The sequence below is a fragment of the Parasteatoda tepidariorum genome, chromosome 9, assembly GCF_043381705.1.
Source record: "Parasteatoda tepidariorum isolate YZ-2023 chromosome 9, CAS_Ptep_4.0, whole genome shotgun sequence".
Classification (NCBI taxonomy): Eukaryota; Metazoa; Arthropoda; class Arachnida; order Araneae; family Theridiidae; genus Parasteatoda; species Parasteatoda tepidariorum.
Genome location: NC_092212.1, coordinates 23,187,492 through 23,213,676, shown reverse-complemented (window position 1 = coordinate 23,213,676; position 26,185 = coordinate 23,187,492). Strand labels below are relative to the sequence as shown.

The window sequence follows — 26,185 nt, the reverse complement described above, 5'->3', positions numbered from 1 at the left end:
AGACTGGAGGAGTTCTCCTCAAAGCCGCACTATAACACAAACACGGGTTAGTTCCCTCAAAGAGACCTACATGAAAGCTCGTTTGTCCCATTGATTGATCCAGGAGCTTCCTCGTCTTTTTTGGTTGGGATCAAAATTACAAAGCTACAGAGTTGAAAATTAAAAGTCGTAAAGGCAAAAATGGGTCGACTGTTCAATGCCGGTAGTGAAATAAAAGAAAACACAAATGTTTAAAATCTATCTAAAAATTGGTCGTCTGATCAATGCTGATAATAAAAGAAAATGAAACACAAATATCTAAAATATGTTTAAAAACGGGTCTGCTGTTTAATGCTGGTAATAAAAAAAATAAAACACAAATGTCTAAAATCCGTTAAAAAAATGGGTCGGCTGTTTAATGCTAGTTAAAAAATAAACTAAAAACACAAATGTCTAAAATTTGTCTAAAGAAAATCAGCTGAATTGTATCTGATAGTTGGAACTAACAGTCTAAAAAAAAACCTAATTATCATAAAAATTAAACTTTTTTGGTGATTGGGAACTATTTCACATATTTATTTTACATTTTAATATTAAAAAAATTACACAGTTTTAAAACAATTTAAAGTTTTGGCTCTTTATAATTTAAAAATGTTTTAATAATTATTAAATTTAATGCTAAAAATTATAAATCATTATTTTTTTATAAAATTATCTTTTGATTAAGTGAGCTACACGGCATTAGCAAAAACGTTTATTCAGATTAATTATTTCCGTAACTTCAGGCTTAAGCACTAAGTGTAACAATAACTTCTACCCTTTTACTGGCTTGAATAGTTAAAACCATACCTCATTAAATTTATGGTTAACTCCCTACTTTCAACGAAAAGTTTAATAATATAGCAATTTCAAATCTCTATACCTCGCACGTGTATTATCAATTTTTGAGTCTTTCTTCGGAGCTTGATTAATAATTAGAGCTAATAAACAAATCGATAATTATATTATTGATTATGGTGATTAGAATATTAAAAATTACATATTTTATGATAAATCAGGGGAGCTTCTGTTACTATGAAAAGTGCAACCCCAACTATTAAACAAAAAGTTGCATTATTTATTTGAGCCTTTATTTTTGGAGTGATACAAAAACGCGTATTTATTTTTTGAGAATTTTAGAATTTTTTCTTCCAAAGCCCACCTGTGGAATGCCCTTTCGTCAATACAGGTAATAAAATGGCAGATTTGTTGGCCACTCTTTCAGGGACACCATATTAGGTGATCCAACGTTGTTCCCACAGTAAAGACAGATAGAACAGAGAATGGAAGAACATCCATGCCTTGCCCGGCATTCGAACCCAAAACCTTTCTGATGCAAGGGCAGTTCCCTGACCCCTACACAGACCGGTCGGAGGAATTTTACAATCATTTGATACATTTTGATTTTTCATCGAACTGTAGCGTTAAAAAACATCACCCAAATCGATTAACCTTTCCCAATATTTTAAATTGATTCGATCTCTAACGCTTATAAGCCTCGGACTTGTACCACTTTTCAAATGAACTTATTCCGTTTTCAAAGACAACGGCACATTGATTCATTTATTTCTCTATCTTATTTTCTGTGTGATCGTAAAGTCTAGAAAAACATTCGGTAACTCATTATATCTTGCGTTCAAATAAAGACGTTTAAAACTCATTTTCTTAAAAGAAATCGTGGCAGTGACAGAAGTGCGTAAACGCTATTCTCTGTGACGTAGATTATCTAACGAATACAAACTTTCAGAGTTTAAAGTAATTTTTTTTACCTGTTGATAGTGCTCGCTTGCTTCAAATTGCTTTAATACGGAAACACAATAGTTATATTATTTGCCTATTCATTTACAAATATCTCATTTATTTAAATTATAAATAACCTTTAATAGGTTATGATTTTTTTTTACTGTAGAATCAGTAAAGAAAGAAGAAATATCTATTCCCTTTATTACCCCCTTTCAAACAAAGCGGGGTAGTTCCCCGGTCAAACGACATTCCGTTCTCCACCCTTATCACCCATTACAGTTCATCTAAGACATATCACTAAATTGTTTGCTTTTTATTCTGTAGGTCATAAAAGATTTCGTTTCATACCTGTCCTAAGGAATCTAGAAAGTTCTTTCTAATCTGAAACCAATCTTCTTTCGAAGATAAGCACCCCTCTAAAGAAGGCACTGAAACCTAAAAATAAGATGAAAACATATTCACCACATAATGCCTTTTATCTAAAACAAAAATATTTCTTTATTTTTCTGAACCGAAACGTTCAGCACAATTCATATTTTAAAATAAATAGTGTTATTTTATCTTATTAAAAACAATACTAAATGCATAACGTGTTTTATAAAAGTGTATTTTTTAGAATTATGAACAATAAATAATTTTTTGTTTCTATGTTAGTTATTTTTTTGATATTTTAGATAATATTCAGAAGAAGTTTGTTTTTCAAAAGTATTTAGAGAAACTTATGGAAATATCTTACATTTGGAGAAAAAAAATTGTACATGGAACGAACTATTTAATTGAGAGTTCTCAGATTTAATAACATCTTTCTTTAAAAAAAATATTTCTGCACGGAGAAAGAAATTGTCTGAAGCATATTATGTGATTAAAGAATAAATAAATAAATAATAAAAATGCGTAATTTTTGTTAATAAAGCAAAAATATAATAAATGAAAATATATATGAACCATTCATTTGATATTTTCCAGATCATATGGTAACCGTTTACCGGAAATTCTGATTATCAAAATCATAACTTTCATTACTACACATTTAGTAAAAAATGCAAAACTGAAAGGTAAATTTAACCGAATGCCGTATGCTGTATATGTGATAAAATTATTAAATATTATGACACGTTAGAAAACCATATTTTGTTAATTTTACCAAAATCATTACCAAATTGTTTCGGTAAAAATTACCGAGCTTTATTATGGTCAAAACTGTCATATTCTGGTAATTTTGACCATATAAATAAATATCGTACATTTATTTTTCGGTTAAATTGTGTTTGAAACTCTCTTACTTTATTCTGTGCTTAAAAATTTTTGTTGATTTAAAAAATATCTTTTTTTTTAAAAAATTAAGCAGAAAAAGTTTTTTTTACTAGGAAAACAATATTCATTACGCACAATTATTCAATAACTTCAATATCGGTGATATGCTTTCATTAAAATACCAACTGAAGACAATACAGCAATTTTTTTTTCTTTTTTAATATAATTCTTTAGAAAATAGACATTGCATTTCATTGCTTTTTTCTCGTAAAAAATCTTTAATTGAGCAACACAAACGAAATGATCATCACGCCACTACAAATTTTTAAATAAATAATAATTAAAGCGAATTGAATCTTGTTTGAAAATAAATTTTTACTTAACGCGATGCTTTTGTTAATCTCTGTTTCAAACTTCAGGCTAAATATTTCCATTATGTTCTAAATAACCGCACAGGCATAGTGATATGAACACTAAGCTTTCATTGAGAAGTACTGTTGTTCTATCTTTAATGGCGGGATGAAGCCCACCTAGCTTCAGATCAAAGGATACCAGATTGTCTGGGTAAAGCGGTCGGTGCGCAGTGTTGACCACCATTTTGTTATTGAAAACTAAGTTGTTGGTGCTTAACTTCTCCTAACCCACAAAAACTGTTGCAGGTAAGCTTTATGTAATATTACATTTAAAAACTAGAAATATAAAATTCCCAGTGAAATGAAAATTAAAATCTGATATTTATTTATTTCTCTATTAGATAATAAACTTGTGATAAAATTCTATTTATATTATTAATATCATCATTTTTGTTGTTATTGTTTAGCTGCTTGAGAGATGAAATACGGCGATAGTGCATCCGTTCTTAAAATTTGTATTGTACACCATGGATTCTTTTATTATTTTTTAGTTTTTCAGAACAATACAATTTATTTTAATTATCTTTTAAAACTAAATTGCGTATTCTTTAATTTACAATTTACTTCCGGTAATACCACTACACAACCTCACACTAAACAAAAATATTTAATTGCGTAAATAAAAATCATGGTGTTTTCATTATCTACATTAGATTATCTAAATCGTAATCGTAACTAATCTCATTAAAATATTCAGTGCTGTGACCATAGAACGGGATTTTGAACGAACTTTGAGTTCTTTTTTCTTCTTTTTTTTACAACTAGTATTTTAAGGTCAACGTCCCTGACGCCTACTAGTTTACAAAAAATTCTGGTGAAATCACAGTACTACGTGGAAATAACATTTCTATTAAAAAAATTTAAAAAAAATGGAGCATATTTCTGGTAAATAAAACCAAAATATATGGTATCCAAACCATTCATTTGGTAATTTTTCCGTTCATGGTAATGGTTTACCATAAAAAAATGGTAAAAGTTATTGTTCTTATTGACACACATTTAAAGAAAAATACTAAACTGACGAGTAAATTTAATCAAATAAATTTTTTTAATGCCATGCTCTAAGACAGTGTTTTTCAAACTTATGACTTTTGCGTACCCTTTCTAAGCTTTTCGTAACGCTCCGTACCACTAATGAAAAATGAATGTATTTTTTACTATAAAAATTTCCACAAAAGTTAAAAATCACAACTGGCTGTTGACACCACCAATTATTAACTGTCAAATCTGCAAAAAATATCCAATAGAAAAATACGTAATTGCAAATTTTCATGGCTACCTTTGTTTTTAAATAAAAAGTTTTGAAATTTTCGTTTGTTGCAAGATATTTCGCATAAGAACGTGCATCTCCGTTAAACTGTTCCAGTACCCCTGGGGGTACGCGTACCAGACTTTAGGTCTCTAAGATATCATGATGAGATTACGAAATTTTGACACATTTACCAAACTTTATCACTTATTATAAAACCATCTTTGATTGTTAATCTTACAAATATCATTAATAAAGCACCACGATAAAAATTATCGAGTTTTAGCGTTCTCCCACAGCCAGAAACATGGTAAACTCTACCCTACCATATTTAGGTAGTTTTATTTAATCAAAAAGCTTCACTGAAAATTAATGAAAATTTTTAAAAATTACTATTTAACTTTAGCCAACGAGGATAATTTTAGTGACTTGTGGCATTGTTGCCATCAGGATAGATTTATGAATGCTATTTTAAGCCACGTGTTCATTTTGCTTACAGTTTCGCTCAAGAAATGTTCTTCTATATACCTAAAGAAAAGTGAAAGAAATTTAAAATTGAAGCAGTGCACTTAGTGATAATTTTGTAGAGTAATTTGTAGCTGTGTCGAAAGGGATTTGAGAATAAGTTCCAATGGAGCCACGCCGCATGGTCTTGGTGACCAATCCCAATAGGCATTTCTGGTAAGTACACAATCATTGAACTTCTTTCTCAACTGGCCTTCTGACGGTTATTACATTTCAATGTAACTTTTCTGAAAATATTTCACGGGCTGTTTGTTTGCGAAAATTTGGAAACCGCAAATAATGTTGTAAAATATCCTTTTATATATTTTATTTTATAACCGTCCTTGAACAGCTCACCCAATTTTGGGTTTAAGACTACCAATGTTCAACTCCGTATCCTTGTAATTTTGAACCCAATCCGGAAGAACTCCTGGATTAAGTATTGGGAAAATTTTTTCATCGTGGAGGACTTTTTGATTAAACTAACCTGCACTTACGCTACACGGAAACCACGAAAAACCCCACGGTTAGACTGACAGCAAGGGATCTATAACCCATGATCCGTCTACCCCTGAGGATATTTTAAGTCAGTGCAAGCCGGGAGAGGAATTCGTATCAGCCATCAGTCATCGTGGAGGACTTTTTGATTAAACTAACCTGCACTTACGTTACACGGAAACCACGAAAACCCCCACGGTTAGCCTGACAGCAAGGGGACTATAACCCATGATCCGTCTACCCCTGAGGATATTTTAAGTCAGTGCAAGCCGGGAGAGGAATTCGTATCAGTCATCACTGGAACCTTTTATATATCATGATTATTATACAGCTATTCTTTCTCCGATCCAAAACTCACTATTGAGATTGTTTCTAGGATCTGTAGAATAATCTAGACAATCGCCAACCATTTTGATAACTATAGAGTTTAGGTGCGAAACACGAGGTGGCTGAAAAGGCTTTCACGTGACATCCTTCTTCCCATAATTCAACGGAATATTCCGCAAGTTCTATGGAAATATTTATTGTATCGATGGAAACTAAAAACATGGATATCTACCCATATTGTTTGTTTTCTTATCAAAATGAAGTGTGAACTGCACAATTTGTAAGGAAATGATAATACCAACTACGAGAATCAGTTATCTCGTAAAACGTAATTTTCTTCAAACTATAGTAATCTTGTTGCCTCATACTAGCGCAGCGTATTGTAATATACTATCAGTTATATTTGAAAAATACATCGAAAAATTCCGGATCAAATTATGATGAAAAATAGTTATTTTGTAATCTCATAATAAAGCTGCGTATTTTAATGTAATATTACTTACATTGAAAAATTACGGATCAAATTATGGTAAAAAATAATTATCTTGTTACCTCATATTAACACACCGTATTTTATTTTTATAGCCTACGTTGAACTAACCTGCATTTACGTTTCATGGAGAGGAAAACCATGAAAAATATCCACTTTTAGCCTGATGGCAAGGGGACTCTATTACGACGTTAACGCAACGTATTGTAAAATAATTTCAGTTACATTTGAAAGTTACATTGAAAAATTCCGAATCAAACTATAGTAAAAAGTACTGACACCCTGAGTGCAGCATCCGTACAATTTATTTTAACGTAAAATCCATAATTACCGTAAAATTTCATACCGTAATTTTGACAGTAATATTTATTGAGTTACAGTGATGCAGCGGTTTTTCTGTAAATGTTACGGTACATCAGTTTTTTGTCCTGTAAAATTTTATAGTTAAAAGTACTAGGCACTCTGAGTTATGGTACTTTTTGCCGTAATTTGAGACGGATTATTTTATAGTGCTAGCGCTAAAAGAAAACATTTTAAAATTTTATTGAAAGAAATCAGTTCTTTGAAAATAATAATAAATGCACCTAAAAAGTCTCGAGAGTTAGTGAACTTGCTTTGTATACTTTAGAAAACAAAATTTTACTCTCCCTACAATTTTACATGAAAATTTTACTGTGAAAAACTTGCAGAAATACTTCAAAAAGCGTGATCAATCTTATTGATTAAAAATTTGCATCATTTATTTCATTGCAAAATTTGCACTGGCTATAGCTACTCTGTGAAAAATTCGGGAAATTATGGTAAAAACATGTTTCTGAAACGTGTTTCGGAATAATATAAAAAACATAATTTATAGTATTTTTACAGTTCCGAAGATGCTTACTTTACCAGACAAACGCGAAATGCACCAAATGTTTTTTCGCAAGTTATAACAAATATAAATTTTGCATTAAAAATGTACTAATTTTGAAAATCGTTTATTCTCGCGCTTTAAACACGGTCGGCCGTTACATTGCGCATTTGTATTCCTCTGTAAATTTAATAAATTAGAAATCATATATTTTCCTTTAGCTCCATATTAGGTAATTACAAATAATATTTATTATCTTTCAAATCGAATATTTTCTGATTCATTAACAAATTTTTCAAAAATGAAACTGCACAAAAGATTTCAAAAATGAAAGAAAAATTTAAATTCAATGAATTTTTATAGTACTAACTATAAAATCACTGAATCACTAGAATTAAATAACTATTTAAAATGTTTCACCCAAGGAGCCAATACTTTTAACCCTAAACTGATCCGGAGTTTTGTACAGTGTGCTTTGTTGATTAAGAAAATGCATAAAACAAAACTTTTTTTGGTGAAAGTATTATTAAAATTTAAAAAAGGAAATAAATAAAAATCATATTGACTTTGTTTTTCCTAAATAAATCTTATTTAAAAAAATTATAAAAATTCAATTTATTGAATTTTTATAGTATTAAAATTTAAATGTTAGGAATATAAATTTTTTGTCAAAAATTATTGATAATTAATTTCTAAAATAGTTTGACAAATTTTTCCGATATTCTCGCGTTCAAACATTTATTGAAATATAAGAAAAATATTTATACGAGATTCACTATCCTGCCTTTCCCAATTCTAATTTACAATTCAAAAAAATGAACGAAAAATAATTTTTTACTTTAAAAATGCATGATTCTTTACTTAACTTAAGTAATTTTATTGAAGGTTAAAATTGTATAAGACGTAAATAACCTTTTTAATTTTGCACAAACTTCATTTTTATCCACACAATGACAGCAGGTATCAAAGTAAGATTGACTTTAACAAAGCAGCAAATCTTTGTCAGAAAACCGCAAGAAGGCTTATAAATGATTAGCAAATAAACATGCAAGTTTAAAACAATGTTAAATTTAACATTGCTAACATTGTTAAATTTAACAATGCTAAATTTAACAATGATAGTTAACCCTCAATAAGGTTCGCATCAAAAATCCTTTTAAATCGAGATTGAATCTAAAAGCACTTCATATTATTAAAAAATATTGTGTTTGAGAACTTTAAAAAAAAAGTTAAAAAACAAAGTTTGCAATAAAAGCAAAGAGATTATATTTCTTTTTGGTAAAGCTTCACGCGAGCTTTTACTCAATTTTCAATATTAAAAAAAAACACTATTGGCATTGTAAGACTTCTGCTTTGTAGGAATAATGATTAACCAATCAACCTTAGAGTGTCAGTCAAAAGAAAAAACAAATACAATGTTTGTCTTAAGGTTGCTTGCAATCTCGGAACCGTTTAATTCAGGAACATTAAAACGAGGCATTAATTCAAAAATATTTCCCACATCCTTTTCAAATGGAAAAAATTTTTTGTAATAAAATAATTCCTAAAGAGCATTGCTAAATAACAGTAAATAACAAAATTGATTACACTCTCAGAAATAGTACTCTCACTTTTGACGATTCGGCAATCCTCGAGCTGTATTTTATTAATTTTGAGAATTATTTCGTCACAAAAATGGTTTCATGACGGAACACGGTCTCTCAAATATGTGACGAAAATGTTTCCTTAACTCAAAATTTAATCGTAATGCATTGTGGGAGATGGTTAACTAGAATTCCGAAACTGGGATGAAGAATAGACGATCAAAAGTTAAATGTTAAAATAAGTTGATTTCGATGTATGGTGGGCAAGGAGTTGGTTTTGTACCTGTAACATCCTGGGTTCGAGTCCATGGATGTAATTTATCGTTCTTCTATTATTTGTCTGAGTTACAAAGGTGACATTGACCCAGATATATCGTGTTCACAATAAAATTATTAATAGAAAAATTAGGCACTATGTTTTTTCTTCTTTTTTTGTGGAAAACTAGAATGACGAAGTATTTCTTTACTATTGATGAAATTCATTTGCTCGAAGAAATGACGATAGTTATTTTATCACTTGGACGAAATATTCGCTCGGAGCATATACCATGAAACGGTTTTGTCAAAAACGAAATTTGAGTATCTATTTTTTACAGTGTAGGAAAAATTAGAGGAACATGATCAAGAACCGAATTAAACCCGGGAATCCTGAGAGTCAGGTAAACGCACTATTTCCTGTAACCTGGCAGAGAAAAAAATCCTGGCGAAGGGTGCTCGGATACTACACCAAGTGAAGAAGCAATTTCGTCAAATGATCATCAACAATCACATGATTTCTTGGCGAAATTATTCCCAGAGATAGGGAAATAAACTTTAAGGATTGCTAATTCGCTAAGAGTGAAAGCTTGAAAATGTTGAGTGAAGTAATAGGGAGATTTCAAAAATTTATGATAGCTTCCTATGCTCTCATACGTAAGATTTCAAATACTCTCTAGTGAAATGTAGATGCGTTCATGAAAAAATATCAAACTTACGTAAGTGAAAAATAAGAGATTTTGAAAAACTCCATAAGTTAACCCCATCAACGTAGAATAATATTATTTTAATTTCAACTGCAAAATAAAAACAAACATTTCAATGGACATATAGTTTGTCGATTGTAAGAACGCCCCTCTCCACTAAGTCTGAGGCAGTCTGCTGCCATGGAAACAAGAATAGCGCATTTCAGGGAGGGTAGCTTTTCTTCACCCTAGGGCTAACAAAGTAGACCGAAGAAAAATATTCCCTTTCTCTCGTTGCCCCGAGTCGAAACCCTGTCCTAAACAATGACCCCACACCCCTACTTGAAATAGTTATACCTCGTTAGCATAATCACCCCCACGGGTCTACACGAATCGCTAGGGGAGTTCTTATTTTAGACAAACTATAGACTATCTGTTTAAAGCTTTGGCATACGATTCAAGATGCTTTTCTTTTCGCAACACTGCGGTTCTGTTCCAAAAAAATTTGTTGATTATAGATTTTCATGGATTCAGGGATAAAGAGTGCAGCTTATTATTAAGTAATAATATTGTAAAAAAATATTACTGAACTTCTATTGATCATTTAACTTCTTTTAACTAAATTGTATTGTTAAAATAAATATATTTAGTTTCTTATGGAACTAGAGTGATAAGACAACACTAATATTAAACAAAAAATAAACAATAAAGTTATTTTTTTATTGAACGAATCAATTGTTGAGGACCACATGATTCATTTCTAAATTTAATCAATACATTTCTTCAAATTCTCAATCCATGTCCATGTTTTAAGTTCGAAGGTAGGCTTCAACAGAAAACAACATTTAACAACTATAAACGTAGCTTTGTCTTTGTAGCGTAGATCACGCCAACATAACGTACAAATACGTAGCATTTAAAATAAACGCGAGCATGCGCAGTTGGTTTAATCTTAAGTACGGAAGCGTGCGGAAGCTAACATTGCGAAATCTCCCTAATATTATTATTTGAATACTTTATAATCCTATAATATAATAAATGCAAGAAGAATAAAATTCTGGTGAAATTACCGTTTTGTTTGGTAATGACTTTCTGGGGGAAAAAATTTGGTAATAAAAACCAAAATATAGGGTTATATATGGTTTTTGAACCATTCATGTGGTAAATTTTTCCGTTCATTAGGTAACGGTTTGTCAGAAATTCTGGTTTATAAAACTGTGGTTCTTATTACCACACATTTAGTGAAAAAATGAAAAACTGAAAAATGACCAAATAAATGATTTTATGCCATGCTCTTCTAGGGTATCAATATGAAATTACCAAATTCTACCACATTTGTCAAATTTTATCACAGATTATCAAATCATATTTTATTGTAAATTTTCCTTAGATCATTACCTAAGTGGTTTGGTAAAAATTACCAAGCTTTTTGGTGTTTCCATTGAGACAGAAACACAATAAATTTTACCATATTCTGGTAGTTCTGACCATATTTTTTTTCTCAGTGGAACTTTCAACTGAAAGTATCAATTGATTGTAGAATTTCTTCCACGGAAATAACAGAAATGAATAAAATACAGGTACAAATTTGTAATAGTTGCAGTAAAAAAGGAAAATTATCAATTTTTACATAAAATGAAAAATATGCTGATTTAAAGCTAATTTAAAGAATTTTCGCGTATTTAAGGATGACATAATTTGATAAAATTTAAGATTATGAAATATTAATGAGTGATAGCGACAATTTTTTATCGCGTTAATCTTGTACAATAATATAAGTTCAAACAAATTTATTTCAAATTAGAAAATTTTTTAATTAATAAGTTATGTTAAAAGTAAAAACAATCTATAACAGTGCATAAACACTATTTATATTCGAAAGACTAATATAGACTGCATCTTCACTCAAGACAAAAAAGACAAAAAAGGTTTGAACAATAGTTAAAACTTTCTTCTTCATCCCATCTTAACAGAGAGCCCCCCCCCTTCCGTAAACATCAAATTGTATAATTCTTGTAAACAAACAAATTAAATTAATTTTTATTATGCTATTCAATTAGTTTACTATTATATTAAAAACCGAAGTTTTTTACTATTATATCAAATGAAATCTTAAATTAAAAAAATTAATTGATCCTGGAATTTCTTTCATGTAAATAACTGTAAATTCATAAAATACAGTTAGAAATTTGAATCGTAGCAATGAAAGTCATTAATATTAAAATTTAGTATAACTGCTGCCTTAAGGCTAATTTAAAGTATTTTTTGCAAATGTAAGATTAAAAATTGATGAAATTAAATTTATTACAATTGCAACAATTTCAAATTCCTTTTATTTCTTACATTATAAGTTGAAACACTTCGATTCCAAATTAAGAAATTTCGTATTAAATTAGTCATATTAAAAGTAAAAATATTATTAATAAATGCTTTAAAATGTAAATAGTGTTTTGTAAAATGTAAGTAGTACAAAAACACTATTTACATTCTAAAGTACAATTTAAAATGCATCATTCATATTAGAGGCAAAAATTAATCTCATGAAAGAAACGGTTAAAAAAATTGATGAAATTAAATTTATTACAATTGCAACAATTTTAAATAGCAACATTATAAGTTAAAGCAAATCTATTTCAAATCAGGAGATTTCTCTTATTAGATTAATTAAAGTAAAACCATTAGAAATAAACGCTTTAGAATGTTATTGGTGTTTTGTAAATATAAAGGGTACAAAACTCTATTTACATTCTAAATCATAATTTTAAATGCATTCTGCATGTTAGAGACAAAAATAGATCCCGTGAAAGAAAACGTGAAATTTCATAATAGATCATTCATGTAAACAATAATTTTTCTAATTCATGAAAAGAAACAAATTGAATTAAATATTTTTCCTTCATAATATGTATCCCTATAATATTAAAAAATTCTTTGAAAGAATAAATTGAACCTTGCATATGTAAATATTGATAAAATTTATCGATTAATTTGAATGACTTTAATCATTTTTTAATAGTAAAGGAAGCAAATGTAAGTAATCAATTCATGTAACTTAATGACAGATATAAGTGTTTCTAAATGTTTCAAGTTATGAACAGTTTCAAATTTTTATTTTTTTATTATTATTTATTATCTACTTTAGCATCAAGAGCCGGCATTGAGGTAGTGAACAATTTAATTTGATGTCACAGACATAATAGTTACGTAAAAAAATTATAAACATCATGAGTTTTCAGAACTTCCTTTGATTACGAGTTGTTATGTTTTTATCAAAGTTTGCCTTTAAGAATTTTTAGAATATTCTCAAACAAATTTCAAGTTTTAGCGGACCGGTTTCCGATTGGTTATGGAAAACCTAGGTTGCGTATCAGCTGGCCTTCTGATTGGCCGAGGCCAGAGTGATCGTAATACGTTACGTATTTCACGGGTAGATTACGCGTCGATAACCGTTTCTTTGTTTCATAAATACCTTGCATTCAATGTGAATTTATTACAATTCGAAAACTAAACAGAGAGTGTTTAGCAGCTCTTAAAAGATCGAAACCATTCGGTTGAGAAATCGAAAATATTTTTCAGTATAGAAGAATACCGGAAGACAACATTCATCTCCGAAGACACAACTTTTAGAGGTTAGTTTTAAACTTTTAGGTCAAAACATTGTTTCGTTTTTTGTTTCTTTTTCTTTAACCCTACGGCTAATAAACTGAAAAGACTGTTCTAGACTTAATCCTTACTTCCTAAGGGAAGAGCATTTTCATTTCATTGAAAGAAAAAGTGTTTTTGTCTGCTTTCGCTTTCTGAGAGGAAAACTTAATTGTGCTCTTCTTAAGCTAAGAAGAAATAAATTATTGTAAGTGGGCTTATTATTTTTTTTTTTAATTTACTAACATGCTAGAAATTTTCTTTCTTTCTTTTATTTATTTTTTCTTTTCAAAAAAAAAACATCTGCTTAAATCTGAAATTGTCGAGATTAATTGACAGTTTTAAATACACATATATATATTTGTATGTATATTAAATTTTCAAAAGTCTAAAAATGACTAATAAAATTTCAAGGGCTATATTGAATAAAATATATTTCAGTTTTCTTTATTTTTTCTAGCTTCAAAAAAGAAATACTCCTTTTCTTCCCTTTGCCTCTCTTCCTCTATCGCTTAGTGTTCCAGCAATCAAAAGAAGGATAGTTTTAAGTAAATTTATCTAAGATAGAATATCATTGATTTGATCACACTAAAAAAGATATCGCTGCCTCGACTTTTAACTGAGGATATTATTGACTTGATCTTACTAAAAATATATTGTTGCTTTTCCTATTTTTAAAATAAAAATTAGAATGAACATACTGCAAAAAGGTTAAAGAGAATTATGACTTTTAGAAAACGTTTTTGTTTAGCTTGTTTTCATATAAAAATAATGCATAGTTATTTTATTAATCCTATTTTTTCATTTTTTTAAAAAATTTATATTAACTAATTTAATCGTGAAGCAACAGTATTACGCTAAATCCCATAATGGATTATCCTCTAATTATTTTTTTTCTCTGAGTTTTTATAAAAGTTACGAAATATCTCAATATTGGCTAAATAAGTTTTACAAATTAATCTTAAGGCAGAAAAATTTTGAACCTGAAAATGAAACAAGTATCTTTCTTATGAGAAGTAGTCGCATGACTTGGCATCTCTAGGCATGAACTAAATGCATAACTGCTCCTGTGAGACATTTCAAATGATGTAATTTTGCATATTAATGAAAAGAAAATAAATATTTTATTTGTGTATATAAGGAAATTATACACATTAAAAAAAATTATGAAATCCAGTTTGTTAAGCATTTATATAATGTATTTCCAATAGGTCCAATGAGTTTATATTTCTTGAAATACATTTATCATGAACAAAATGAAATACAATAATCATGATGAGAGAAACTAACTCTTAGTCAAAAATATTCCGTCTCTTCTTCATTTCTTTGCATTTCTTTTTGTAGCTTGTCATTGTTTCACTTTACTAGAAATGGAATAGAACTTTCTCAGAAATGAAATAGCCTTTCCTTTTCTTTACAAACGATCTTTAAAATTTTAAATTGCGACTAAAATTTTAAAATGCATGTTTGCGAATGCTTTTTTTTAGTTTATTTGTATTTAAAAGCTTATAAAAATAAAATTTTTATTCTTCATATAAAAAACACAAAACATTTATTAGCATTAAATAATTAGTTCTATTTAAATAAGTGTAATTTATATGATCTCGCTTATTTAAAAAATTTTATTTGTTAAACTAATTGAAATATTTTTAGATATATAAAGCATACAATATTTGCATTGAATGACCACATTTATTATCGCTCAAGCAAATAATTAATATAATAATTTTAAACTACTTTTGATTATACGCTCAAGCAAATAATTAATATATGTCATCAAAAACAAACTACTCTTTATACTAAGCTAAAGAGCAACATTATTTAATGGTTAAATAACTCAATTTTTAAAACTATGAAACTATTATCCCTGATAATTGCACAACACAAACAATTCTTTAAGATATTTTCTTCTTTACATTCATTAAAATTACAAATACCTTCACGAATTAATTTGCATAATTAAAAAAATTAAACATCTAAAAACTTACGTAAATTTTCAAAAACCTGTTCTTTAATTGCAACCAAACTACCCCAAAACATGTGTTGCCATTTTGTTATGAAATGTTCAACAAATGTCACAGCCAAAAGTGACGAAACAATTGGCAAGATTACCAAATCTTAAGCCTCAACTACATAACCAAACAAAACTTCAGAGAGAGGACACCAAAAGATTCTCTTCCGATATCGTCTGTTTTGAATGCAAGCGACACCATCCCGATTTGCCATCTTTTCTGTTATTTGAGATCAATGGGCTACCAGGCCATAAACTGGAATCAGTGACACCCCTTAACTTGTCTTAAATGCGGAAATACATTCGCGGATTAATTATTTAAATCTGTCACGTTTTACTTTCACTCCCTTGAAAGTGGTTCACCATTAAATGTATCGTACCATCAATGAATAAATTGAACCATATCATTACATTATTAACTTTTGATTGGAATATTCTGAAGCTGATTTTATCAGAATAAAAAGAAAAAGGGTAGTCTGTAAGTCAATTTTTTTTTATATTTATCAATGAAAGATAAATTAATAATTACAACAGTGACATTATAAAGTGCACATTTGCTAACTAAAATAGACAAATAACAGTTGTTGCTGTTGAATTTTCCATGTGTTATCAATATTTATTACAACTGTTTTAAAATATTCTAATGCTGTAAAACTTGAAAATATTAATCCATGATTCAATTCAATTTTTTTGTCATTTTTTCATTCAAAAATTGCAATATCAAAAACTATTTAATAACAATGATAACATTCAATACTCCGAAAGTTATCATGGTTCAATCCAATAATTATTGAATTTAGTAATTGTAAATATTAGTCTACGTTTGAATTTGATTTCACACTCATTTCTTCCATTCAACAATTTCTGTTGCAAAAATTAATGAATTCACTAATAAATGAAATTAATAAATTAATAGCATTCAATTTTCAAGATATTATCAATATTCATTACAAATATTGTTGAATTTCTATTGAAGTACAGGTAACTAATTAACCACAATTTACTTAATTTGATTTTACGCTTATTTTCTTAGGTTTTACTTATTAATTTTCATTAAATAATCATTGGTGTTATTTATTAATTTTAAATTTTCAGTTCACAGATATTGTAAATATTTTTTTATAAATTTCTGATAAATGTCAAAAATTTTGACCTATCAGTAACCCTCATTTATGATTTTTAATCAAAAATAAAAATCAGTATGCGGACAAATAGAATTTTAGCTAACAATATAGTTTAATTTATTCCAACAACAGAAAAATTTAATAATGTAGGTTCAAACAGGGTTAATCGTAAATTAATATTGCCAAGCACTATATGAGAAATTTGGAAAATATAATAACAATCAATAACACTTGGAAAGTTGAATGTTAAATTAGTTTGGGTATATCAAGAACAAGGGGTTTTAATATTCTCAATTACTTTAACATAATAAATGCAACAATTACTTCAAAATTAACAACTTATGATTGAATTCTATATGACCGAAAACTGAGTTAAATTTCTAATAATTAGAATACAAAACGAAAAACCTAATAAATTTAGCAAATAAAAAAGACTTGAAAATTTTGAGCAAAATCAAATTAAAGTCAATGATGAATATTATGTCACCCTGAATGCCGGTACTTTTTACCGTAATTTAATCAGGAATGTTTTACCGTGTATCTGCATGTAATTAAAACGCAACTTCAAATCTTTTTATTCCTAAATACATTTCAGCGTTTTATATTAAAATTAATAAATTGTTTTCTTAACTCACGTTGAACGAAACACAGTAATGTTACAATATTGCTATATGGTTTCTTAACTGTATATATTTTATTTAAAGGTAAATTATTTGTCCAGAAAAGAGAATTTGATTGAATTCTATATGACCGAAAACTGATTTTTCATTTCTAACAATTAGAGTACAAAAGGAAAAACCTAACAAATTTAACAAATAAAAAACACTTGAAAGTTTTGTGCAAAATCAAATTAAAGTCAATGGTGAATATTATGTCACCCTGAATGCCGGTACTCTTTACCGTAATTTAATCGGGAATATTTTACCGTGTATCTACATGTAATTAAAACGCAACTTCAAATCTTTTTATTCCCAAATACATTTCAGCGTTTTATATTTAAAAAAATTTATATATATATATATATTTTTTTTTTTTTTTTTTTTTTTTTTTTTTTTTTTTTTAAAAAAAAACTCACGTTGAACGAGACATAGTAGTGATACAATATTGCTATATGTTTTCTTAACTTTATTTAAAGGTAAATTACTTGTCTCCAGAAAAGAGAATTTCATAACAATAAAAGATCATCGACCCTTTTAAAAAGTATATTTTAATGTTCATAGTCCGCTGACTTTTCTGTTGTTTTAAAAACTCGTATCAGGATGTCCTTTCACTTTTTTTTTTTCTTCTTTCCGTCAATGATCCCTATCAGTTTTCGTCAGTTCTTGAAAAAAAGAAGTTAATTCATTGCCCTTGGTCTTATTTTAGATATGGTTTGTTTCAAGTGACGTCTTTGGGGAAGCTTCGAGACTCAAAATAACTCAAAACTTGTTTTTTTACGTTACTACTAGTAAGAGATTACATAGTGTTTTCTTGAAATGCTGTTTGTTTTGTTTATTTCTGATATTAAGCACTGGGCGGATACCATTTAAAAAAATTTTTAATCGATGACCTCAGCTATGTTTGAAGCTATTTCATAATACAGCTGTTTCCAATTTTTTTCGTCTACGGAACCCTAAATTATCAACCTTCTTTCGGCGGAACCCCTACTTTCTAGAAAAAAAAATAAAGTGTATAAATATAATTGTGAGACCAAAATGTGATTTTATTTTGAAAATATTTAATATAAGGAATTATTTTTATCGTTTTACCATTAATAATCTTAAATTAGATTTTACGTCGGACAGTTAAATTCGCAGTCCTGGAGATTTATCGTATTTGATGTATATAAATAAACTTAAAACGAATAAATTTTCTTACGAATTATGATTTTCTTTGAAATGAAAACTTATAAGTACTGCTATTAAAGTTAACTGTGGTTATTAAGGAAAACATATTTCTTTATTAGCAAATCTGGCTATTTTGTTTTGTTTTGAAAGGTCCGTTAAGGAATACTAATACAAATATTTAATAAATGCATTTCATTTTCATAATTTACTCAATATATCGTTATTAGAAAATTTATGTTTTTTTTTTAAAAAAAAAGGATTTATTATTTATTTTTATTGGCATTTTATTTTAAATACTTTGATAAAGTCAACCAAAATATTAAATAAATAATGGATGATTAATTAGGTTTAAATATAAAAGTTTCAAAATTATTACTTGTTAAAAAAAAGTTCTAACTCTTGGAACATTTTTAACTTTTTCACGGAACACTATTTGAGAACCGATACTACATTCTGAATAAATATTTACCGAATGAATGACAATTTACTCTTTTGAACAACGTGAAATAAATATGGATGTTTTTAAATTTTATAAATTATGAAATGAAGAAAATAAGAGACATAAAATATTTTTAAAAAAGTTTTTAAGTTAATGGTTGTTTTTTTTTGTTGCTTATGAAGCTGGTAGTATGAGTTAAACAGTTTTAAGAAAAATTCCACGGTGAGTTGGATACTCAAAATTTACTATATATCTAGGTTTTTAACGAAACTGTTACGGAAATAAATGCTCTGAACAAAACTTTCGTCAAATTGTGGAAATAACAATCTTTTTTTGTTTTGAGATATGAATGTCAACAAAAACATTATTCTTAAAGCAACTTATTAACACAATTGATAGGGAAATATATAATAAAATAAAAGTAGTATGTGTGAATGAGTACGGAGCCATTGTAAGGTATTTAGCCAGCGAAACTTGTTTGCCAAGGAAGCACACTAACATTTATGCCCTAGTGTCATACGGAACAAATGATTTAATATAAAATTAATAATTACAAATTGAAATTTGAATCAAAATTTCTAATTAAAAATTTAAAAAAATAATTAAATTGAAATTAATAATAAAAATAAATAATTAATAATTAAACTGAAATTAATCATCAACATTTAAAATTAAAACTAAAATTAATAATAAAAAATTACAATTTAAACTAGTATTAATAATTAAAAATTAAAATTTAGATCAAATTGAATAATTACAAATTAAAATTAAAAATCAAGCTAGAATTAATAATTAATAATTTAAACTAAAATAAAGAATTAAAAATTTAAATTAAAATTAAAATTAATTATTTAAAATTTTAATTTTAATTGAAGTTAAATTAAATTTTAAAAATGAAATTTAAATTGGATTAAAAAAACTGCTGCTGAATTCGAATAAAAAAACAATTTTGTTAAATATTTTCAAGTTCACGTTTGTCGAAAAATCATTTAATTTCACATGATAAAATATTTTCTCTAAAACCCTCGAGGACTTTTAGGACGTCAAAAAGACATACTTTCAAAAAGTCTGAAGTCATTTCTATTTTGTGAAAACAATGAACAATATTAATGCCTGTCAAAATTTCCTGAACTAAAACTTGAACTCTGGACTGCAACCTTAAAATTAAAGAACATTTATAGTATATTAAAAATATATAACAAAGTTAGTGTATTACAAACTATTGGCCAATTTATTCAGTTATAAACAACGATTGTTGCCTTAGAAGCAATAAGAACTTTTTAAGACAAACACGCTTAACGAAAAACCTTCAACAAAATAAAATGCGCTATAATGCATGGTACAATAAACTTTACTATAAGTTTATTGACGCATCTTACCGTATTGTTTACTACATTATCAGAATTATTTCACCTTGAAATACTTCTTTTTCTCAAGTTTTTTATTAATGAGATTATTTCAAAGCTTTCTTTATCTCGGAGGGACATTATCTGATTTCTCAATATGCCATGTCAAAATTCTTCCCAAAAAAATAAACTAGAAACCCACGTGTTTCTGCTTCATGTATAGATAAGAATTATAATTTTAATTATTATAGGTCAGAATCGGTACTATAAATTCAGACATTGGAAATTAACTTCGACATTTATGTTTTCAAAATTGCAGCGATTTCCTGATAAGGTAATATATAAGGTAATATATAAGTTATCTGTTTAAAAAATTTTTTAAAAAATGTAATCATTTTTTTTGAATCCCATTTTTGTGTTTTTTTTTCGATAAAACGTGATTGTTATACTATTGATACAAAATTACAGACTTTTGTTTTCTATATGATTTTGAATTGAATAATATGAATTAATATTTAATCTTCTTTTTTTAATTGATGTAACAAAATAAGTAGTATATCTTGAAGCACATTTATACTAACTGAAAAATAGATATTCAAAAATTATATTCTGCTATAATAAAAGGGAATAGTGTTAGAAAAAATTGCTATTTAGAAACTTGAATTTATAGTTTCATATAAAATTGAAATCACTATAATTTAATACATATTTCCAAATCCTTTGATTATTAAAAAATTTTAAACAATATTAAAATATTTTTTATATGTAGGAAATACTATAGTTCGTTTCCCTTTGCTTCATGATATTTTTAATAACTTTTTCTGCAAAGGCGAGTGTGGTACATATTCCTACAAATAAATGAAATATAAAAATATCATTGCTACTTGTACCTTATTGAGTGAACATTCTCGCAACAGTATTGCCATAAACTATTTATTTTAGCGTAGAAACAATAAAACTACAATTTCAAAAAGTTATGATAACATGATAAATAATAACATAACAAAAAAAATATAATAAGTTTTCACTATTTTACGTTACTTATTATTTCCGTTGCTTTATTAAAATGAATATTTTGTTTTCGAAAATATTTGTCCTAATAGTGAAAGTCGAACTTAATAAAATACACATCGAAAAAACAATTTAAAAAATTTTAACCCAATGTAAATTTAAAACTTATTAACAGTATTTTCCGAAAAATGTCTTTAAGTTTCAGAACTCTATCATAATCCAAAAAAATATATATTTTTATGCTGAAAAAAAAATGTCCTTAAATAAATTAAATTTGTATCATTAAAATGTATCATTTATTAAAACATATTATTATATTGAAACCATAGCACAAATTTCTTTACCTGCAGAATCTACATGGTGAAATCATATCGCATTACAACGAGCATTAAAAAAAACAGCTGTACCGTTGATGATTAAAAATAAATTTTAACAAAATCTCATTTCTTCTCGTCCAACGCGAGAAAAAGGCGTGATTTGATTTCAAAATAAAGAGACACTTTGCCAAAATGTCTCTGTTTCCATTTCTAAATGTCAGCTAAATTGATGACCTCAAGTAAGAGATAGCACCTAAATGAAAATTATCTTCTTCTTGCCAAGCACAATTTTTTATGCCTTCAAATCTCAACAATCTATTCCAGGCAGATTTAACGGGAAGAGTAAAATAAAGCTAAGTTAAGAAAAATTATAGAAATTTGTTACTCAAATATGTTTCTTGTTTTACATGTTAAAACGTTGTTGATTTTACACAAATGTAATAAATGATTTTTATTAATTAAAAGAATATTAAATTTGCCTCATTGTAAAAATAAGGAATGACGTATCTAAAATTATTCTGAAAACAAAAGGCCGAATCTTTTTAAAATGAACTAATTACTAATAATGAAATATGAAATTTACAGTCAACTAATTATCAGTAAGAATATTTACATTGTTTTAAATTAGTAATTTTTTTTCATATTAATAATTTTAAATTGCATATTAAATGCAGCAAATTATTTTTTTTTAAAAAAGTAGAAAATAGATTAAAGTATTAGATTAACAGATTAAGGTATAATATAATATTATATTTTTTTATTTATGTGTCAAAATTAGCACGATTAGCACAGTTATAACAAAGTTCAGCAATGTTACTCTAAAAAGCAAATCAGATTATTTAATTCCGTAAAAAAATATTTGACTTAATTAAATTTATTCTGGAGAGAAAATGGCTTACCTTTTTTATCCCCTAAGGGTGGGAATAATCCATTATTAAATTTATTTTCACTTTATGTCGAAGTATATTCTTATAATATTCAATAATTTCAAATCTTTAATAATTTCAATTAGTATATGGTTGTTCATATCATTTTTATTCGAAGTAGAAAATATAATGCTGACATACTTTCGCAATTTAGTATGGAAATATGATTTTAATTCTATACAATTAAATACAAAAAGATATGAAGAATATAATAAGATATGTTATCTATATGAGATGTGTGATATAAGAATATAATAAGATATGTTAGCATTAAATCAGTAAAAACATGCTTATGAATTAAAATCTTTCGAAATTTTATTTTAAATATTTAACTTTTATTAGATAAAATAAATTTTTTATGTAACATAAATACCATATTTAATGACCAATTAAGATCCGACCTACACTTGTTTCTGTATAACAGTATAATAGTTTTCCAACAATATTCTTACAATGGATTATCTCGGTGAAATCGAACTTCTAATAAATATTATAACTTCTTTTACCTTCAAATGAAATTTTAAAAATGGTTTGAAAATTTGTTTTAGTTTCGATTTACAGCATATTATCAACTTAAATCAACTTAAAGTTATAGTTTGTAGTTTATTAACTCATTTAAATTCTTTTCTCGTTATAGAAAAAAGATAAACTTGTTGATTTAAAAAAAAATCAAAAAGTTTATCTTTTTTCTACTGAAAATAACTTTTTTAAACTTAGGAATAATATATATAATTAATATTATGAAACATACGCATCAGAAAAATGAAGCCCCAGTTCTTTAAAAGAATGTGTATTTTAAAGCAAAATTGTGCACCAAGAATGAAATTTTATCTGCTGCTTAACAATAGCTAAAAATTGTGATAGAATCGTTTGAAATGAATTGAAAACTTTTATTACTTTTTAATCTTTTCACTCTAAGAATGATAATGAACCGAAAAATTAGGCACTATTTAACAATTAGAGTTCTTCCTAGGGTTAGTCATAAAATTGGATTACTATCGCTTCACTAAGCACTTTGTGCGACATTTGATAAAACTGATAAAAAGATAGGTTAACATCGAATTTATCTCTATTAATCCATACCCTCGAGAAAATTAGACCGTGTATTCAGATAACTAACTCCCAAGCGTAGCAAGCCTGAATTATAAAGCGTTTGTTTTTTGCTTTTTTTTTAATTTTTAGGTTTCAATTAAAACACTAAAAACTAAAAAATATTTTTAAAGCCTAATCTTGTTTATACACTAAGAAAAAAAGCATAAGAACTCCGGCTTTACGAGAGCACCAAGAAGCCTAATTTTAACCGACGTGCATTGGTAATAATTTTGGTAAAATTAACAATAAAATATGGTTTTATAATCTGTGATAAAATTTGGTAATTTTATCATACCTCAGAACAACGGTTCCCAATTTTTTTCTGCTATAGAATGCTAAATGATCAACATTCTTACAATGGAACCCCGTTTTATAGCTAGAATATATAAAGACAATAGTGAAGGCATTAACTTAAAGATTACTTTATTTTGAAAATATTTAATATGGAGAATAGCATTTTAGAATGTCATTGACGCAAACTTTTCTTTTTATTCCTTTAAAATTATAGCTTGAAACTTGAGGCTACCATAATTAGAGAATGCCACATTGTAAATGAGAATGCCTATTATAATTTTAGAACGCCATTGAAGCTACTTTTCTTCTTATTCCTTTGAAATTAAAACTTAAAATTTGAGACTACCATAATTAGTGAATGCCACGTTGTAGGGCAGAAAGCCTATTATAATTTTTGAACACCACTGAGGCAATCTTTTGTTTTTATACCTTTAAAAGTAAAACTTAAAATTTGAGACTACCATAATTAAAGAATACCACATTCTGAGGCAGAAAGACCATAATTTTAGAATGCCATTAAGGCAAACTTTTCTTTTTATTCCTTTAAAATTTAAAGTTGAAATTTGAGGCTGCCATAATTAGAGAATGACACATTGTAAATGAGAATGCCTATTATAATTTTAGAATAACATTGAGGCAAACATTTCTTTTTTATTCCTTTAAAATTAAAACTTGAAATTTGAGGCTGTCATAATTAGAGAACGACACATTGTAAATGAGAATGCCTATTATAATTTTAGAACATCATTGAGGCAAACTTTTCTTTTTATTCCTTTAAACGTAAGACTTGAAATTTGAAGCTACCATAATAGTTATTTAAACTGCAACTATTAAAGTATGAATAGATATAACTCTTGCATAATGACTACTTTACTTCTGTGACATACAGGGAAAAAATATACGTAAAACGGTAGAAAGTTATCAATTAATATCCTTTATAACCTTCAAATCAATTTAATCTCTTTAACTTCTTCTATATCAGATTTTCATATTTTCCTCCTTTTTTTAAAAAAAATAATATGCTTATCACTTTGCATATTCTAAAGATGTTTGCATATAATGTAGATAAACTTAATCCTAATTCTTCCCCCTAACCTTGATCTAAAACTGCCAAATGTATTGACAATATTTGTATGACTTTGGGGAAATTAATTTTATTTACAAATCTTAATTCGCTTTGTAAGATCTCATTTCCACTATTTATTATCCTAGAATTTGTTATTGAAGGAATTTATCATTTTTAATTAAAAGTATCGTGTACAAGCAATGTGGCGAGATTTCACGTAGAAAATATAACAAAAAAGATATTTGAGAATTAAAAAAAATATTTAGAATGGGATTCAAAATACAGTATTCTAAAGTTCTATGAATATTATACAGTAGGATACAGTACTTTGATTATGATATTCAGCATAATTATCTTTCAGAAAGATCTCAACTCATTCATACAACTCAATTTATGCGTGGGTCAAAAATAATTCTGAGATATTATCTTGAACTATCTGGCGTGTTATCATTTTAACAGTAAATTAAAGAAGTTAAAATATTGAAGAATTTTTCTCCTTACTTTAAAACAAAACTATAAAACCAGAACTATTTTTTAAACTTCTCATTTCGGTTACATATCTACAGTAATTTATGTCAAGCGAGTCACTACATTTGTTTCTTCCGTAATACAGTAGGGAACCAATTATTCGGAACGATCAGGACCATCGCTATTCCGGATAACTGATTTTTCCGGTTTTCTGAATCGACACAAAAAGCCGTTTTAACCCAACTAAAAAAAACAAAAATAGTTGAAAATAATCTTAAAAAGAAGAAAAAACGATGAAGTAATACACTAATGATTATTTCCAAAATGATGGTAAGGTAAGCATCTTTCAAGAAAGAAAGAAAAATCCTAAAATCTTATGAGGAAAAAAAAAAAAAATTTTTAAAAAATGGTGGGAAAATTTATCGAATTTCGTTCCGGTTTTTTGGTTTTCCGGTTTTCTGATTTCCGGATAACGGGTTCTGTACTGTACTTGAAGTATGCAAAATACTTAAAAGTATATCGAATTATATTTAGATCAATTTTTAAAGTATATCGAATTAAACAGTATATTTAGATTAATTTTTAAGGATATAAAAAATAATAGGTATATTATTTCTTGAGTTAAGCTAAACTTCTTTCAAAACATATATTTATTAAGTTACATAATTTTAAAAGTAAAATTATCTGGTTTTTAATAATAATAACTGTTTGTTTACACATTTTAAACGTATCCAAACTTATATTTTACTTTTT

The 26,185-nt window shown here is 27.2% G+C and overlaps 2 protein-coding genes across 5 annotated transcripts in view; one reads left to right on the top strand and one right to left on the bottom strand.

Moving 5' to 3' along the window:
• LOC107436851 (alpha-tocopherol transfer protein-like) overlaps positions 1-15,565 on the bottom strand; it is a 125,641-nt gene extending 110,076 nt beyond the window's left edge. Inside the window, exons 1-2 of the mRNA XM_016048672.4 lie at positions 15,501-15,565; positions 2,110-2,196 (exon numbers count right to left, since the gene is read on the bottom strand). The gene's annotated coding sequence lies outside the window, so the exon portion shown is untranslated. The remainder of the gene's footprint in view (positions 1-2,109; positions 2,197-15,500) is intronic.
• The window catches only part of LOC107440935 (clavesin-2), a 31,307-nt gene continuing 18,463 nt past the window's right edge, over positions 13,342-26,185 (top strand). Inside the window, exon 1 of one of the 4 annotated variants that reach the window (XM_021144231.3) lies at positions 13,342-13,499. The gene's annotated coding sequence lies outside the window, so the exon portion shown is untranslated. Of the gene's footprint in view, positions 13,500-15,981; positions 16,002-20,528; positions 20,605-26,185 lie in introns of those variants that run through there. The other 3 variants (XM_021144233.3, XM_071185264.1, XM_071185265.1) reach the window with 3 other exon arrangements.